General features: G+C 51.2%; 1 pseudogene; it reads left to right on the forward strand.

The window, feature by feature from the left end:
- The first annotated feature begins 8392 nt into the window (after positions 1-8392).
- On the forward strand, positions 8393-10228 carry LOC145535664 (ubiquitin carboxyl-terminal hydrolase 17-like protein 6; annotated as a pseudogene).
- The last annotated feature ends 7934 nt before the right edge of the window (positions 10229-18162 follow it).

Below are 18162 nucleotides of genomic sequence, written 5' to 3' on the forward strand. Positions count from 1 at the left end.
CTGGTTCCAAACAGGAAAAGGAGTACATCAATGCTGTATATTGTCACCCTGCTTATTTAACTTATATGCAGAGTACATCATGAGAAACGCTGGGCTGGAAGAAACACAAGCTGGAATCAAGATTGCTGGGAGAAATATCAATAACCTCAGATATGCAGATGACACCACCCTTATGACAGAAAGTGAAGAAGAAGTAAAGAGCCTCTTGATGAAAGTGAAAGAGGAGAGTGAAAAAGTAGGCTTAAAGCTCAACGTTCAGAAAACTAAGATCATGGCATCCGGTCCCATCACTTTATGGGAAATAGATGGGGAAACAGTGGAAACAGTGTCAGACGTTATTTTTCTGGGCTCCAAAATCACTGCTGATGGTGATTGCAGCCCTGAAATTAAAAGACGCTTACTCCTTAGAAGGAAGGTTATGGCCAACACAGATAGCATATTTAAAAGCAGAGACATTACTTTGCCAACAAAGGTCCATCTAGTCAAGGCTATGGTTTTTCCAGTGGTCATGTATGGATGTGAGAGTTGGACGGTGAAGAAAGCTGAGCACCGCAGAATTGATGCTTTTGTACTGTGGTGTTGGAGAAGACTCTTGAGAGTCCCTTGGACTGCAAAGAGATCCAATCAATCCATCCTAAAGGAGATCAGTCCTTGGTGTTCATTGGAAGGACTGATGTTGAAGCTGAAACTCCAAGACTTTGGCCAACTCATGCGAAGAGTTGACTCATTGGAAAAGGCCCTAATGCTGGGAAGGATTGGGGGCAGGAAGAGAAGGGGACGACAGAGGATGAGATGGTTGGATTGCATCACTGACTCGATGGACATGGGTTTGGGTAAACTCCGGGTGCTGGTGATGGATAGGGAGACCTGGCGTGCTGCAATTCATGGGGTCGCAAAGTGTCGGACACGACTGAGCGACTGAACTGAACTGAACTGACTGGATATAGCCACAAGGTGGCAGCAGTACTTCATGCTCAACTCTGGTTCCTTGGACAAGCAGAGCCTCATGGAAAATCCTGTGTGTGGATTGTCAATTAAGTGAAATACTTTGGCCACCTGATGCGAAGAACTGACTTTTTGGAAAAGAGCCTGATGCTGGGAAATATTGAAGGCACAAGGGTAAGGGGGAAGACAGAGGATGAGATGGTTGAATGGCATCACTGACTCGATGGACATGAATTTGAATAAACTCCTGGAGTCAGTGATAGACAGGGAGGCCTGGCCTGCTGCAGTCCATAGGGTCACAAAGAGTCAGACACGACAGCAACTGAACTGCAGTGAACTGGGCCAGGAGAAACACTAAACACCCAAAAGTTTGGTGTTCCCCCTTACCCTTGATCCACAGGACATGTCCTAACTCCTCTTCCCTGGGTCAGGAAGTTACCCTAGAGAAGGAAATGGCAACCCACTCCAGTATTCTTGCCTGGAAAACCCCATTGACAGAGTAGCCTGTTGGACTACAGTCCATGGCATCACACGGAGTTGAACATGCCAGAGTACACATGTACTATGTACACATGTACACAGGGAAACACAAACCTGGTTCGGTAACACGTATAACTCAGATAATTAAAAGTCACAATATCTGTGAATTCCTAATACCCAGCCTAGTGTGATAAATGCACAAAAAATGCTCCTATTTCTTACCCAACCTGGGGGAGCTCACTGAAAGGTTTTGCTGCCCAGACCAAGGGGGAGTTCAGATGCTCACCTTGGTGTGTAAATAAATAAAGCTCAGATGAATCCATGTTAAATGTTATATTGCAGAGGTAGTAACTTTTATAATTTACTTTGTGGTTCTAGTAACCATTTACTCCAGGAAAAATGTAAACAATTCTGAATAATGAACTTTGGGTTTCTGATTAGCTCTATCCTCTGAAATTCACAGTTTCTCTGATGGCTCCATGTGGCTTCTGAAGTGAGTAAATTGTGAGCACACAAAGAACAACTTCAACCCACATCCTAGCAAACAGGCAAAGCTAGTGAAAAGTATAAAGAAAAAAAAAAAAAACAAACATTGCAGGTCCTGGAGATTGGCCAGTCCTTCTCCCATCCCCAGTATCATGTTAAAGGGCACAATTCAAGGGTAAGGTTAAGGGTTCCATCTCCTGTCTGTCTCCTTGGAAGCAGGAAATCAATCTCTCCTGTGAAAGGTACACTCTGGAAGCTGAGGCCTGAGGGAGGAGGGCTGCAGGCCCAAACATCAAAGTGATTAACCAAGTTAATGCAATGATTTTTAGCACTTGAGTTTGGTATTTCGAGTATGTCATCTATCATCTGTATGGCATAATGTTGATTGCTCTCAGTTAATGTCTCTATTTGATCACTGTCAACTTCAACAGGTCTACCTGAATGTGGAGCATTGTCCAGCGAGAAATCTCCAGCATAAAACGTCACAAACCACTTTGGACACATTGAAACAGTGTGGGCTCTGGGGATGCCTGGACCCCAAAAAACTGGAAGAGGCAGGAAGGACTCTTGGCTGGAGCCTCTGGCGAGAGTGCAGTGCTGGGACACCTGACCTGAGACGTCTGGTCTCTAGGACTGAGAGAGGGCAGGCTTCTGTTGTTCAGAGCCTCCGTGTGTGGTCGTTTGTCACGGCCACCCCAGAAAGCTCATGTAGGCCTTGCCCTGATCTTAAGCCTCCCTCCCATTAGGGGCAGCCCCCTGCACCTATGCTGTCGGCACCAACTGTGAGGTTCATGGTGAGCCCTGGCTCCCCTTCTTGACATTGGCATTTTGGAGGGTGAGGGCAGACACCACCATGTGACCAGCCTCCAGCCTGGTGCCAAGTCTCTAGTGAGCTTCCTTGAGGGGATGGGGTGGGGGGTGACTGTCAGGGTTCCACCCTTCATCACTGGGGGAAGAGACAACCTAGACACCCTCTAGGGAGGAGACGCAAGAAGGTGGTGAGTGACCAGCTCTGGGCCCCGCCCCCCCACCCCCGGGCAGCCGCACTGCACCCTGAGGCGCATCTCTGCAGTGAGCATCCAACCTGTGCTGAACCTGGAGCCTCCCAGCAGGTCCGAGGTGAGGCGGCCCTGCACACCCCGCCCCTGCCTCCATGTCTAGTAGGTGGACACCCCTTCTCCTTGTCACTCCAGGAGCCCTGCAGTCCCCACCTCTTCCTCCACAACTAGTAGGTGGGACACCCCTTCTCCTTGTTTCTCCAGGAGCTCTGAAGATGCCGCCCTTTCCTCCAGGTCTAGTAGGGGGACACCCCTTCTCCTTGTCACTCCAGGAGCCCTGCAGACCCCGCCCCTTCCTCCACAACTAGTAGGTGGGACACCCCTTCTCCTTGTCACTCCAAGAGCCCTGCAGACCCGCCCCTTCCTCCAGGTCTGGTAGGGGGACATCCCTTTTCCCTGTCACTCCAGGAGCCCTGCAGACCCCACCCCTTCCTCCAGGTCTAGAAGTTGGGTCACCCCTTCTCCTGTCACTCCAGGAGCCCTGCAGACCCGCCCCTTCCTCCAGGTCTGGTAGGGGGACACCCTTTTCCCTGTCACTCCAGGATCCCTGCAGACCCTGCCCCTCCCTCCAGGTCTAGTAGGTGAGACACCCCTTCTTGTCACTCCTGGAGCGGTTCTGGAGCCAATCTGTGAGTGGTTCTGGGGTTTGCAGGCGGAGCCCCTGTTGCTGTGCCCCTCTTCCCCACACGAGCATCCAGAGCAAGCTGTCTGCTCTGCAGCCTGAAGGCACCCCCCCACGGCAGTATTCTCAGGAAAGGATTAGGGGGTACTGTAGCAGCATCTGAAACCTCCTTTAATAGGGGTGTCCTTGTTCTCAACCCTTTAACATTGTTCACACCTTTAGAAGATGTAACAAAAGTCTTTAAGGTAAAAGATCTAGAGAGAATAGAGGAAGCTACAAACAAAACCAGATGGAACCAGCTGGGACCACAATGACAACGAATCTGACTTCCAACAGACCCCGAGTCTCATTGTGTGTTGATTTTAGTGTATTATTGATGTAGGGGATAGATGGGGCCCAGATTCGACCTTTATAACTGGCCTCTTGTTTGCATTTTATGGGACATGAAGAAGTGAGCTTCAGGCTGGATACTTAACAACTGTTAGCATTTCTGAGAGAAGAGAGAGGTGGGCTTCAGTCTAGGTATTTGCAGTCAGCCTCCTGTTTGCCCTCTGAAATGGAAGTCACAACAGAGGGTAAATAGCCAGTGTTTGTCGCTTGTAAACACCTTATGGTAATAGTCATGGCAAGGACGAAGAGAGGGCAAAAGCCTGTATGAGGAAAGGATTAAGGGATCTCTGCCCCCCAGACTTTTGGGACAAGGGAGACACTACACATGCACAGAAAGGCTTCTTGGGTCAGAACTCAAGAGATAATGCCAGGCCCTAATGAGTCTTGCTCCTCCCAGAATCCTTCACTTCGAGATCCATCCTGCCTGAGAGGTGAGTGTGCACCCAGGGGAGGGTCCCAGGTCAGTCAGGTGTGGGAAAAGAAACCAGGTAATCAGCCTGAAGGAAAACAAAGACCCGGAAGAACTGCCGTGTATAAATGACTTGACCACCTCTGCTGTACTCCCCTCACTGGGAGGGACACCACACCCTTTCTCTGCCTTGCTTCTATCTTAACAAACCATTTCTCTATGTGCTCTCCCACTTGTTGTTATGCTATGTCCCTAATAATAAATTTTACATCTGCATTTACAGTTTCTGCCTCCATGGTAAAAACATTTTTCACTGGGGGCAAAGATCTGGGGAAAAATAGCTTCTAGCCTTTAGTCCTTGCTGGTCTGGTGGTTAGGATTCCTGGTTTGCATCCAGGCTTCCCAGGCTCAATTCCTGGACAGGGAATTAAGATCTCACTCCAGGTCACTGATCGCTGCTAACTTGATCATTATATTAAGTGATACACCAATCATTGGTCATGACAGAACATGAAGAACCAAAAAAAGGTAAAAAGGAGGTGGCACCCCACTAACTAGAAAGCCCTGCCCTTCTCCTAAACGGACCTGCCTCCCCAGGATTAGCTTCACTCCTCCTCCCTTTTTCTTTACTTTTAAAATCAAACCACTCTCTCCAGGAGGGTGAGACATTGAGCTGTGAGCTCTGTTCCCACCTCTCCATTCTTTGGCCTCTGAACAAAGCCTGTGCTGTGTTGGTCTCAGCTTTGGTTTTATAATCACCCACTTGAACCCAAATGGAAGAAGTAAACATTCCTTGTTGAGGCAGAGAGCCCCGGCCAGGCCAGGGCCTGAGCAGGGCCCATAGGACTAAACTAGTAACAGTGTGTAAGGGGACGGTAGTCTCTGCCTGGGGGTGGGTGGAGGGTGCACCTATAGCCGCAGCACTGGTCGTGGATGGCATGGCCCCCCTGGGCCTGGACTCTGCTCTCGTCCCCACACCCCAACACCACCTGATGGTCTGACTCGGTGACACAGGCTGCTGGGTGTGCAGTCAGGAGGGGCCCAGAAGCAGCAACTGGAGCCAGATCAGACGTGCCTTTTCACGGGCGGTGGGTGTACTAGGTGTTAGGACTTTGCATGCAGAAAACAAACTGAGCCGCTAGAAAGCTCATGTGTGCTGTGGACTTGAAACCCACGTGCACGGCACGAGCTCCCTCTGGATCCTGGCTCAGAAGCTTCTGCACAGGTGACGGCCACAGTAGTGGCCAAGTCCTCCAGGCCTCCCTGGTGGGCACAGCTGGACCCACACTCCACGGGCTCCCCGAACCGGAGCCTGAAGGGCCAATGCTGGCAGGGCCTGGGGATGGGAGTGGTCACTCCACCAACCACCAAACCGAGCCCGTCCAGGCTCTGCTACAAGTCTGCTCTCTGGGTCCTGCAGACAGACCTGCAGGGAACAGGGGCCTTGAGTCCCATTCTGATGGTGTTCTGTGGAATTTCCACGAGACCCCTCTTTGCCCTGTTCTGAGCAAATGACTGGTCAGGCCATGCTACCGTCAGCCCACAAGCAGGCCGAGAGGCTGAGGCTCTGAGCAGTGAAGTGACCCACCTGGAAGAACAGACATGCAGCCATGGAGGGAGGTGTGTGCCCCCCGCCCAGGGTGATGGCCCACTCACAGCAGGTTCACGTCTGCCCCTTCACCCCCTCCAGGTGCAGCTCACAGAGCCTCCTCTTAGGGGGACTCACTCACTGTCTTTTACCGGGACTCCTGTCTCACATCCTGTCTCTGAGATCATCCGGAAGGCTTTTCCCTTGAGGCGGATTCAGTCTCACGTCTCCAGGGCTGCTTTCCTGGGTCACAGTCACCACCTGCCTGTCCACTCCCAGCTCAGACCACAAAGGCCCCCTCAGGCCCTGAGCCCCCTGGCTCTGTCTGGGCGCTCACTCTCCTCGGGCCTGACCCTTCCATCTAACAGCCCCTTCAGGGTCTCCAGGAGCCCCCACCACCCAGGGCAGTCTGTCTTCTCTGTCCTGGGGAGGCCTCTGTGGTGTCAGGTGCAAGAAGCAATAGCTTCCTGTGGAGCCTCCCACACACAGCACAGTGGCCAGCACCCACCTACCGACCTTTTCTCTCTGTATGGGTCCAGGGTGGGTTCATGGGCCCCACTACATGTCCTGGTTCTCATCTCATCCCGGTGCTGCTCACGGGGGAGTCGCTAAGCTACTCTGTGCCAGCTGCACAGAGAGGGTGCCCATTCACACTCACCTCCCGGGAGCACAGGGTTCTGGTGGGCAGGCTCCTTCAAGGGTAATGGGCTCACCTGGTCAGGTACCCGCAGAGCTCAGCACCCAGGAACCGAATACAGAGCCCTCGTTGCAGAGCACCCCCGGTCCACCTGTTGGTCAGGTCTGAACCTGAGCCCCTCAGAGCAGGACCTGAACTAACAGTAGCTCCTGGACAGGGCCATGACCCTGGGCTTTACTGTGCAGCCTCCCTCCACCGAGTCTTCCAGAGACTTACCCTGAACCCGTGCACTGGGCCCTGTCTCCACACCCCACCCCTCCTCTCCCTACATGTGGGTTCCCCTCATTAGGAGAGGAAATTCTTGAAACTACCTCCCACTTGTGGGCTGGATAAAATGTTTAGAAAACAAGCCAGAGCTCATCATCATCACCCAATTTCCTCCACCCCATCGCCTCCAACAGACTTACTGCTTGCCTCATTCACACGCTCTGAAGAAGAAGAAGAAGGAGAAGGAGAAAAATGGTGATTGGAGTGGCATGGCAGAGGGAATGGGAAGGTCTCCTTATGCTGGGGGAAATCCATGCAAAAGAGAGAAAAATACTGGCTGACTTCACTTCTTTGTGCCATGGGAAAGAGGAAAAAGGACAGCAAGGTTGTGAGCACTTGGATCATAAAGCACAAAGTGGTAGGGTCCTGGGATTGGATGGGGGAGCGGGAAGTGGGAGGGGTGCAATAGGCTAAGGAAGAAAGCAGGGTCAGGGCTGTTATCTCCTAGTGAGGATCAACGGAATCAACACTTAAGCTATGGTAAACCCCTGGACTGTGGAACCCCCATAGTCCTGGAAGGCAAGTGTAATGTAAAGGACGGGAGAAAAACAAACACACATGTTACACACCAAGAAGGAAACCAACAGTCGTCCTTGTCCAGGAGGGAAATCTGTTTTTACCTTGAGTTATAGTGTATTTTGAGCCCCTGAAGTGGAAAGACGACTCTATAAGTCAATTAGTGTATTTAAAATAGAAAAAGAGAATAAAAACAACAAAAAATAATAAAATGAACACAAACTCGAAAAAAAAAAGAGCGAAAAACAAAAAAAAAAAAAAAGGAAGAAGGAAAAGGTGAAAAAAAAACAGGCAACAGAGAGAGAAAATGAGCTGAGGAAATGAATCCAAAGTTGCAGCAAGCCTATGCCTTTCTAAATGAGCTCGCTTTGGGCCATGACCAATGGCCCTGAAGGGAGAAAAGCATATGTGCCACACTCTCGGCATCTTTTGGTGCTAGGACCCTGAAGGCTAGAAGAGTGGCTAGTGAGAAACTATAGAAATTGGAGTGGACCTCACTTGAGAACAAAGTTGAGGTAAGGGTTTATTTTTGTCCTAGGAGAGGTTGTCCTCAGGCAGGGGTCTGGAGTGGGGAGACTTGTTAAAGTGAGAGGGTAGGTGGGCAGACATGTTTCCACAAGTGTGTTAGGATCTGAGTGGTGAGCCCACGGAATTCCTCCCCAGCCGGCATTTGTGTGCTGAACTTGGAAGCCCTGCAGTGAATCTCTAGTGGGCAAGGCTGGAAGGCAAAATGCCCCCGAATCATTTGCATCCAGATCTCTTTGGTCCAGGGCCAGATCAGAGGTGCATGTGGGGCTTCGTCAAGGGGAATTCCCCGACAAAAGTGTCGGTGGTTGGATGTCGAGAGTGGGAGTGAGCACGCCCTCAGACACCTCAGCCAATGAGGAGCTTGCACGTGCAGGGGTGGGGCTGTGGGAAAGCCATCAAAGGACCAATGGGACGAGGCCCAGGCCCTTTTTTGGAGATGGACCATCTGAGAGAAGGAGGCGTCATCGTGCAGCTGCAGGTAAGAGATAGAAACCCTCGTGGGCTTTTTTTGCAGAGACCCGGGGGCTGCTTCTGTGCACGGGGGAGGTGCGAGTCCATCTCCCTTCAACGTCTTAGCTGGAGGGCCAGGTTGTCGGCCCAGAACCGCTGGTGCGAATGCCCTTCGGGGACCCTCTGTACCTGAGGGGCCGTCGCTGGCGGTTGGGCGCCCCCAGTTGAGTGACTTGGCTCCTGGGTCAGCAGGGCTGGCGCCCGGCCAGAAAGTCTCCCTGAGTTGGAGGGGGCCGTGGGGGTGGGGGCTGGGCTTCAGAATCTGGGGAACACCTGCTACGTGAATGCAGTGCTGCAGTGTCTGAGCCACACGCCACCCCTGGCCAGCTGGATGGTGTCCCAGCAGCACCCCACCCTCTGTCCGGCCCGCACCTCCTGCACCCTCTGTGCCATGCGAGCTCACATGACCTAAGCCCTCCTTCACCCGGGAGAGGTGATCCGGCCCTGCAAGGACCTGCTGGCGGCCTTCCACAGACACCAGCAGGAAGATGCCCACGAGTTTTTGATGTTCACTCTGAATGCCACGCAGCAAGGGTGCTTGAGCGCATCCCAGCCGTCAGGCCATCCCTCCGAGAACACCACTCTCATCCGTCAGATCTTTGGGGGGACTTGGAGGTCTCCACTGCCTCGGTGTTTCGGACACGTTCGAGCTTTATCTGGACATCAGCCTGGATATCACGGCGGCTCAGGGTGTGGAGCAAGCTCTGAGAGAGTTGGTGAAGCCCGAGAAGCTGGACGCTGAAAATGCCTATGACTGTGGCATTTGTCTCCGGAAGGCACCTGCCACCAACAGGTTGACTTTGTACAGCACCTCCCAGGTGCTGGTGCTGGTGCTAAAGTGGTTCACACAGGTGAGCCTGGCCAAAAGGGCTCAGGAAGTGCGCTATCCCCAGTGCCTCGACATGCAGCCCTACACATCTGAGCGGAAGGCAGGGCCACTGGGCTACGTGCTCTATGCCGTGCTGGTACACTCCGGATGGAGTTGTGAGTGAGGACACTGCTTTTGTTACGTCCGAGCAGGCAACGGCCAGTGGTATAAGATGGACGATGCCAAGGTGACCGTCTGTGATGAGACTGCTGCCCTGAGCCAGAGTGCCTATGTCCTCTTCTACACCTGGGAGGGTGCATCGGGAGGGAGCGCAGGGGGAGGGCCAGCGGTCCCCCTCGGGGCTGACCCCACAGACCCTGGGGAGCCTGAAGGAGATGCCAGCGGCAGAGCTCCTGGGTCAGAGGGGTCCCTAGGGGACACAGGGGTCGAAGGAATAAGCTTAGAGCAGTGGAGACGTCTCCAAGAATACAACTGAGCTAAGCCTGCCTTCGACCTCCACAAGGTCCAGTCTGCTCTGCCTGCCGGTGCAGTCGTGGTTCACCAATCCAAACATGGAGGAGGGAGAAATGGCAAGCTGCCCAAACAGGAGCACGAGAGGTTTGACCGTCCCAGCATGGACGCCCCGCCTCCAGGGCCGATGAACGTCGACAACGGCCCTTGTGCCAGCGGGAGGGCCAGAGCAATGAAGAGGAAGAACAGGAAGGCACGGCCATGTCTGGGGCTGTGGCGGTAGGTCAGCTGTTACACACATGTGTGCAGACGCCCATGCCCCCTCGCGGCACACCTTGTGTGATGCACCAAGAGTTCCTCTGGGCGGTGTCCATGATGCAGCCTCCTGGAAAACGTCGGGGCCTGGAGTGTGCCCGGGGCTTCGGTGTTCACTTGGAACGTGTTCGTGCCTGAGCACCTGAGCTCTGGAAGGCTGGCTCTGATGGGAAATTACTGGAGAGGATGGAGTGCATGACTGGGCCTGAGCACGGTCCAAGATCCTCCCGCTTCTGCACGGGTGGGAGAGTCCTCCCTGGATGAGGTGTGTGTGGGTTTGCCTTTCTTTCCCCGTCTCCATTCACGGGCCGCACCGCTGGCTGCTGGTGAGTGAGGTGGCCTGGAGACGCCTCACAGAAGGCTCACAGCCAGCCGAGCAAGGAGATGATGTCCTGAGCCCTTCGGGGGGCAGGGAGGAGCGGGTTCAGGTCCATGAATTGTCTCCTTCCGGCCAGTAAGGCTCTCGAAAATGCCCCAAACTTCGAGCAGAGTCCGGGGAGAAGATGGGCAACCAGGATTTATGTGTGGATGTCCGTGGGAGGCCTGGTGCTACTTTAGAAAGGGTCCGGCAGGAATGAGAAGGGGATCCGTTTGTCACCTGCAGAACACTCGTCCGCAAAGATCCCTGGTGCTCCATTTCCGGTGCAAGGAGTATGCTGGAGAACCTCCAAGTGCCAAACAGGAGAAGCAATCCACAATGCCACGAGTACCACCACCAGCACCACCAGCACCAACATGAAGGCCAAGGGGAGAAAGGCAACCCAACGAGTCTCCCAAAGAAATTTCTCCATCAGCGTCGCACTGGTGCCTAAGTGGAGATAGGTTATGCAACATTCATTTCTGAAAGCAAAGGTCCTCCCTGTGCTGAGGAAAGACCCAAGCCTACTCTAGATTGTGATAGCAAGACAAGTGGACATCCGACTCTGCCCATCCTATCTGTCAGTCAGTTGTCTCATCCAGCTTGGCCCCGGACAAACGCCGCTGGACGCGATGAGATGCGGCCTGCCTCCAAAGTGTCTGTGGCAGTGGGGAAGCTGTCCTAGCCTTGCTGCTTTCTCGACTGCCTTGTGATCCCGTGAACTGGTGTGTGGGGGGGAGCCTGAGGACCCTTATAGATCACCTCTTGCGGTTTCTTTCTTTCTCTTGGTTGTTGGCTTCAAACCCAAAACCCTCCATCAAACGGTGGACTGGGAAAGTGCGATTTAGCATCTCAGACCTAGAGGGACAACTGTGGCCCCTGACCCAGCTAGTCGCCTGGGCAAGGGACAGAGAACCTTCTGTGGGCTTTTTCCCCCAGCACAGTTACCTACAGCACACCACGCTTTTCACAAGTAGAGAGCAAAAAGAATGATAAGCAGTATCTTCCCCCCAAGAACATGAGCAAGAGTGCCCTGGATGAGGAAGTGGAGCCACTCACAGCCCGCCCTCATCATCACCACACATCTTCCTCTACCCCATCGCCTAAATGAACTTACTGCTTGCCCCATCCACACCCTCTGAAGAAGAAGAAAAAGGAGAATGGTGATTGGAGTGGCGAGGCAGAGGAAATGGGAAGGTCACCTTATGCTGGGGGAAATCCGTGCAAAAGAGAGAAAAATACTGGCTGATCTCGCTTATCTGTGCCACGGGAAGGAAGCAAAATGACAGCAAGGATGTGAGCACTTGGCTCATAAAGCACAAAGTGGTAGGGTCCTGGGATGGGTTGGGGGAGCAGGAGGTGGGAGAGGTTCAATAGGATAAGGAAGAAAGTGGAGTCAGGGCCATTCTTTCATAGTAAGGATCAATGGAATCAACACTTAAGCTATGGTAAACTCTTGGACTGTGGAACCCCCATAGTCCTGGAAAGCAAGCATAATGTCCAGAACGGGAGAGCAAACAAACACACACGTCACACACTAAGAAAGAAACCAACAGTCGTCCTAGTCCAGGAGGAAAATCTGTTTTTAACTTGAGTTATACTGCGTTTTGAGCCCCTGAAGTGGAAAAAGGACTCTATAAGTCAACTAGTGTATTTAAAATAGAAAAAGAGAATGAAAACAACAAAAAATAATAAAATGAACACAAACTCCAAAAAAAAAAAAAAGGAAGAAGGAAGAGGTAAAAAAAAAAAAAAAAGTCAACGGAGAGAGAAAAGGAGCTGATGGAATGAATCCAAAGTTGCAGCAAGCCTATGCCTTTCTAAATGAGATCACTTTGGGCCATGACCAATGGCCCTGAAGGGAGAAAAGCATATGTGCCACACTCCCAGCATCTTTTGGTGCTAGGACCCTGAAGGCTAGAAGAGTGGCTAGTGAGAAACTATAGAAATTGGAGTGGACCTCACTTGAGAGCAAAGTTGAGGCAAGGGTTTATTTTTGTCTGGGGAGAGGTTGTCCTCAGGCAGGGGTCTGGGGTGGGGAGACCTGTTAAAGTGAGAGGGTAGGTGGGCAGACGTATGTTTCCACAAGTGTGTTAGGATCTGAGTGGTGAGCCCACGGAATTCCTCCCCAGCCGGCATTTGTGTGCTGAACTTGCAAGCCCTGCAGTGAATCTCTAGTGAGCAAGGCTGGAAGGCAAAATGCCCCCAAATCATTTGCATCCAGAACCCTTTCTTTCAGGGCCAAATCAGAAGTGCATGCGGGGCTTCATCAAGGGGAATTCCCCAACAAAAGTGTCGGTGGTTGGATGTCGGGAGTTGGAGTCAGCATGTCCTCGAGGTCAGGACAGTTCTTTCCTAGTAAGGATGAAGGTAATCAGCACTTCAGCTATGGTAAACCCTTTGATTGTGGAACCCCCATAGTCCTGGAAGGCAAGCATAATGTGAAGGATGGGAGAGAAAGCAAACAGAAATGTCACACACTAAGAAGGATACCGGTAGTCATCCTCTTCTAGGATTGAAATCTTCATTCATTTCAGTTCAGTTCAGTAGCTAACTAATATCTTCCCCTTTGAGACCTCATGGACTGCAGCTCGGCAGGCTTCCACATTCATCGACTAGTCCCAGAATTTACTCTATCTAATATCCATTGTGTTGGTGGTGCCATCCAGCCATCTCATCCTGTGTTGTCTCCTTCTCTTCCTGCCTTCAATCTTTCCCAACATCAGGGTCTTGTCAAATACATCAGTTCTTTGCATCAGGTGTCCAAATTATTGGAGTTTCAGCTTCAGCATCCATCCTTCCAATGTATATTCAGAACTAATTTCCTTTAAGATTGACTGGTTATATCTCTTTGTAGTCCAAGGTACTCTCAAGAATCTTCTCCAACACCACAGTTCAAAAGTATCCATTCTTTGGAGCTCAGCTTTCTTTATAGTTCATTTCTCTCATTCCTACATCGCTATTGGGCAAACCATAACCTTAACTAAATGTACCTTTGTCAGCCAAGTAACGTCTCTGCTTTTTCATATGCTGTCTTGGTTCGTCATAACTTTTTTTCCATGGAGCAAGTGTCTTTTAGTTTCACAGCTACAGTCACCATCTGCAGTGATTTTGAAGCCCCAAAATAATATAAGCTGAGTTCTCAGCCACAACAGCAAAGAGACTGAGGCAGAAGCATCCAGATAAGCCATTTCTGGCCCACAGACTGTGAGGAGTTTAATCGACAAGGTTTATAAGTGTAGTCTTGGAGTGATGCTGTCAGAGAGGAGCAGAAAGCACAGTCTACCAGGAATCAGGAACTGACCCCACCACTCACCACCATCTCCTTCCAGCCTCCCTCTAGACACAACGCTCACCTTCCTAGCCTCACCTGGGTAGCTCACTTCTGCCTTCAAGCTTCTGTGTGAGGGCTGCCTTCTCTCAGAAGTGCTTCTCCTAAAGCTGTGCAGGCCTGGCTCCTTATTTTCATCCTGGTCACCGCAGCAAGGGCTCTCAGACCCTCCTGACCAGTGACTTCAAGCCCTCCCTCACAATGCCCTTCTTTATTTTCAGCATAGCACTTGTTTTCTTTTTCCTTTACACGTCTCGCTGCCATATTTTTCTCTTTCCTCACTCCAGGCCGACAGCTCCTTGGAAGGCAGGGGCACTGGTCATTTCCAGCACTGCTCTCGGGACCACTGAGTCACCTGGCACACAGTGAGCGCTCAAAGCATGGGTGCTGAGTAAATAAATGGGAAGATCCTGGGGCTCCCCTTCCTCTTCTGTCCCAGTCAGTCTTTTGAGCGGATCACTCTTACTAGGAAGATCATGCTGTTTCTGAGGCGGGGGCATGGCCAGAATGACCTCCGCCATTCTTTTTCTTGCTCCAGTTGCTCCAGCAAAGCTCAGCCCGCAACCCTGACCCAGGACGCCACTGCCTCCTGGCGGCCCGTGCTAGCATTGCAGGACTAACCCCAACCTTCATTCACGTCTTCAAGGCGGAGGCTCCAGAGTTCCAGAGGCAAAAGTGTACTTCAGGCAGGCTCCCAGGGACGTGGAAAAGACCCAGGAATCTCCTTCTGACTTTTCATTTCCTCTTCTCTCTGGTGTTTAGTTCATTCATGTTGCATCCTCAGCTCAGATAGGGCAATAATTTCCTCCTACTTCCAAATTAGAACCTATAGAACCCAGTTAGGACTGGTCTTCTTTCTGGAACCCTGACTCTGGGTCCACAACTGTGCCCTCTCCTGCTCACCACAAGCCCTCGTTCCTTCAACTCCTCTCTCCTCTGAGGGACCTCTGTGAGTGGAAAGCATTTTTCCAAGCTCTCAGAACACAGTGGTCAATGGTGGAGAACCAAGGTCAACAGACTTCCCAAGCACACTGACTGAACCCCTGGGGAGTCCAATAGCAAGCACACAATGTGTAGGAAAGGAAAGCAAGCCCTTCTCTCCTGTAGCACCGTCTATACTGGGGAATGGGGTGTGTGCTCAGTGTGGTTTTAAAAGCCCAGAAGGGTGGACTGTAGCACTGAGACCGTGTTCACTGGAGAACACTATGGAGAGGGGCCACACCCAGGCAGGACTAAGGGAATGTGGAGAATCCCCCTCATGCTTTGGACTTCTGAATACATTGCCCATTGCTGGGAGGGGGGTATGGATGCCCCTGACCCATGGCAGAGCTGTCTCCAGCCCTTCCTGCTCTCCCCAGCACTGACATTGTGTGTTCTCTTCCTTTACCACCTCACATCGCCCCCCACCCCACCCTGGAACTCTATTTCTGTGCCTGCTTGTGTGAGCATGGAAATGCTCAGAGAATAATGGCCCAAATGGGGCCAGATTTGTAGAGTTCACCAGGAACTTAGGGTCTCTCATTTCCAAACAAAGCATGATGGATAGGACTGCAAACTGGCTTAGGGAACTGGGGTCCTCACTTTTCTACTGGCCTCTGCTCACATACTGTGTTCTAGGCAAGTCTGCCCCTTTCAGGCTTTAGTTTTCAAATTATATCAAGAGGGCTTGGATAAAAAGCTGCATAAGCGCTTGCACAAGCAAACGTGTTCTCTGACTCCAGCAACAGTAGATGGGTTGTTGGCATGAGTGGACCGAGGAGGCCTGTGTTCCTGACATGGGCAGAGGCAGGTGAGAGTACAGCAGGAGTGGCCAGGACACCTGTCCTGTCCCAGCACAAGCCAGAGGGCATGAACGGGACTGAGGACAGTGAATGCACCTGTGCCTCACCTCCCTGCACAGTCATCGACACTGGACCAAGGGCTCTGCTCAGAAGGTGAGTGCTTTCTGATACCCCCACCTGCAGCCTCTAAAAGGCCCATATTTTCTAGAGCCATGAGGACAAAGATAATTCACATGGAAGTGGTTCCCAGCAAATAAATGGAATGTGGAAGGGATATTTGCCGTGTATCAGTTCAGTTTGGTTCAGTCGCTCAGTCATGTATACACTCAGGCTATGAAAACATGCCCCATGATGTACCATACATTTCCTCTTTACAATGAGTGAAATAAGCCCAAGGAACATACCTGTATTTGAAAGCATATGTTGGTGATGGAAACCCCACAAATTAAAGGTTGCAGGGTCCTAGAATCTCTGACTGGAGGAAAATCAACAAGAAGAATCACTTGATATTTGAAAGCCTTTCAGTTCAGTTCAGTTCAGTCCCTCAGTCGTGTCCGATTCTTTGCAATCCCATGGACTGCAGCACGCCAGGCATCCCTGTCCATCGCCAACTCCCAGAGTTTACTCAAACTCATGTCCATTGAGTCAGTGAGGCCATCCAACCATCTCATCCTCTCTCGCCCCCTTCTCCTCCCACCTTCAATCTTTCCCAGCATCAGGGGCTTTTCCAGTGAGTCAGTTCTTCACTCAGGTGGCCAAAGTATTGGAGTTTCAGCTTCAACATCAGTTCTTCCAATGAATATTCAGGACTGATTTCCATTAGGATGGACTGGTTGAATCTCCTTGCAGTCCCAGGGACTCTCAAGAGTCTTCTCCAACACCACAGTTCAAAAGCATCAATTCTTTGGTGCTCAACCTTCTTTATGGTCTAATTCTCTCATCCATACATGCCTCCTGGAAAAGTCATAGCCTTGACTAGATGGACCTTTGTTGACAGAGTAGTCTAGGTTGGTCATAACTTTTCTTCCAAGGAGTAAGTGTCTTTTAATTTCATGGCTGCAGTCACCATCTGCAATGATTTTGGACTCCCTCCAAAATAAAGTCTGTCACTGTTTCCACTGTTTCCCCATCTATTTGCCATGAAGTGATGGGACCAGATGCCATGATCATAGTTTTCTGAATGTTGAGCTTTAAGCCAACTTTTTCACTCTCCTCTTTCACTTTCATCAAGATGCTCTTTAGTTCTTCACCTTCTGCCATAAGGGTGGTGTCATCTGCGTATCTGAGGTGACTGATATTTCTCCCAGCAATCTTGATTCCAGCTTGCGCTTCATCTAGCCCAGCATTTCTGATGATGTACTCCTTATACAAGTTAAATAAGCAGGGTGACAGTATACAGCCTTGACTTACTCCTTTCCCCATTTGGAACCAGTCTTTTTTTCCATGTCCAGTTCTAACTGTTGCATCCTGACCTGCATACAGACTTCTCAAGAGGCAGGTCAAGTGGTCTGGTATTCCCTTCTCTTTCAGAATTTTCCACAGTTTGTTCTCATCCACACAGTCAAAGGCTTTGGCATAGTCAATAAAGCAGAAATAGATGTTTTTTTCTGGAACTCTCTTGCTTTTTTAGTGATCCAGCAGATTTGTTTTGGTTAGATTTTTGTTAGGTTAGCTTTTGTTAGTTTTAGTTAGATTAGATTGGTTAGTTTTCTGTGATTGTGGTTTTGTCTGTCTGAAACATCCGCTCTTGTGAAAGCCTTTACTGAGCATATGCAGCTGGGAAGTACTAGCTGAGATGTCAGTTTTTAGGGGCCATAGCGAATATACCCCAGGGCCCGGGCAGGGCACCTACAGTGCCCGGGAAAATCAAGGCACCCTCCACACCGCTGTTTCCACATGTTTGCTCTGCAGGAGAGAGCTCGCGAGACTAGGCCTGGCCTGACTCAGGAATTGAGGCCATGGGAGCAGCCCCATTGTTCTGGCGTCCAAACAGCCCCACACTTGCTGCAAGACTGAGGACTGAAAACCCACTCTCTGGGGCTGCCTTTCCTCCCTCCATGGAGAGAGCCTGCCAAGCTGCCTTCGGGCTGAAATTCACATGGGGCTGTGAAGTGCTAGCTGGGAAGTCAGTTTTTAGGGGCCATAGTGCTTAGGCCCCAGGGTCCGGTTAGGGCTCCCACACTGCCCGGGAATATCAAGGCACCCTCCACAACGCTGTTTCCACATGTTTGCTCTGTAGCAGTGAGCTCGTGAGACTAGGACTGGAATGACTAGGAAACTGAGGCCCTGGGAGCAGACCCATTGTTGTGGCTTCTGAACAGCCCCACATTTGCTGTGCGAGGGAGGATTCAATAACCACTCTCTGGTGTTGCCTCTGCTCCCTCCAAGGAAGAGAGCTGGCCAGGCCGCCTTCAGGCTGAAAATCACATTGGGCTGGGAAGTGTTAGCTGGGAAGTCAGTTTTTAGGGGCCATAGCGAATAGGCCAGAGTGCCCGGGTAGGGCTCCCACAGTGGCCAGGAATGTAAAGTCACCCTCCACACCACTGTTTTGAAATGTTTGCTCTGTAGCAGAGAGCTCGCGAGACTAGGCCTGGCCTGACAA

The sequence above is a fragment of the Giraffa tippelskirchi genome, chromosome X (genome assembly GCF_054371585.1).
Source record: "Giraffa tippelskirchi isolate mGirTip1 chromosome X, T2T-mGirTip1v1.2.pri, whole genome shotgun sequence".
NCBI classification, from domain to species: Eukaryota; Metazoa; Chordata; class Mammalia; order Artiodactyla; family Giraffidae; genus Giraffa; species Giraffa tippelskirchi.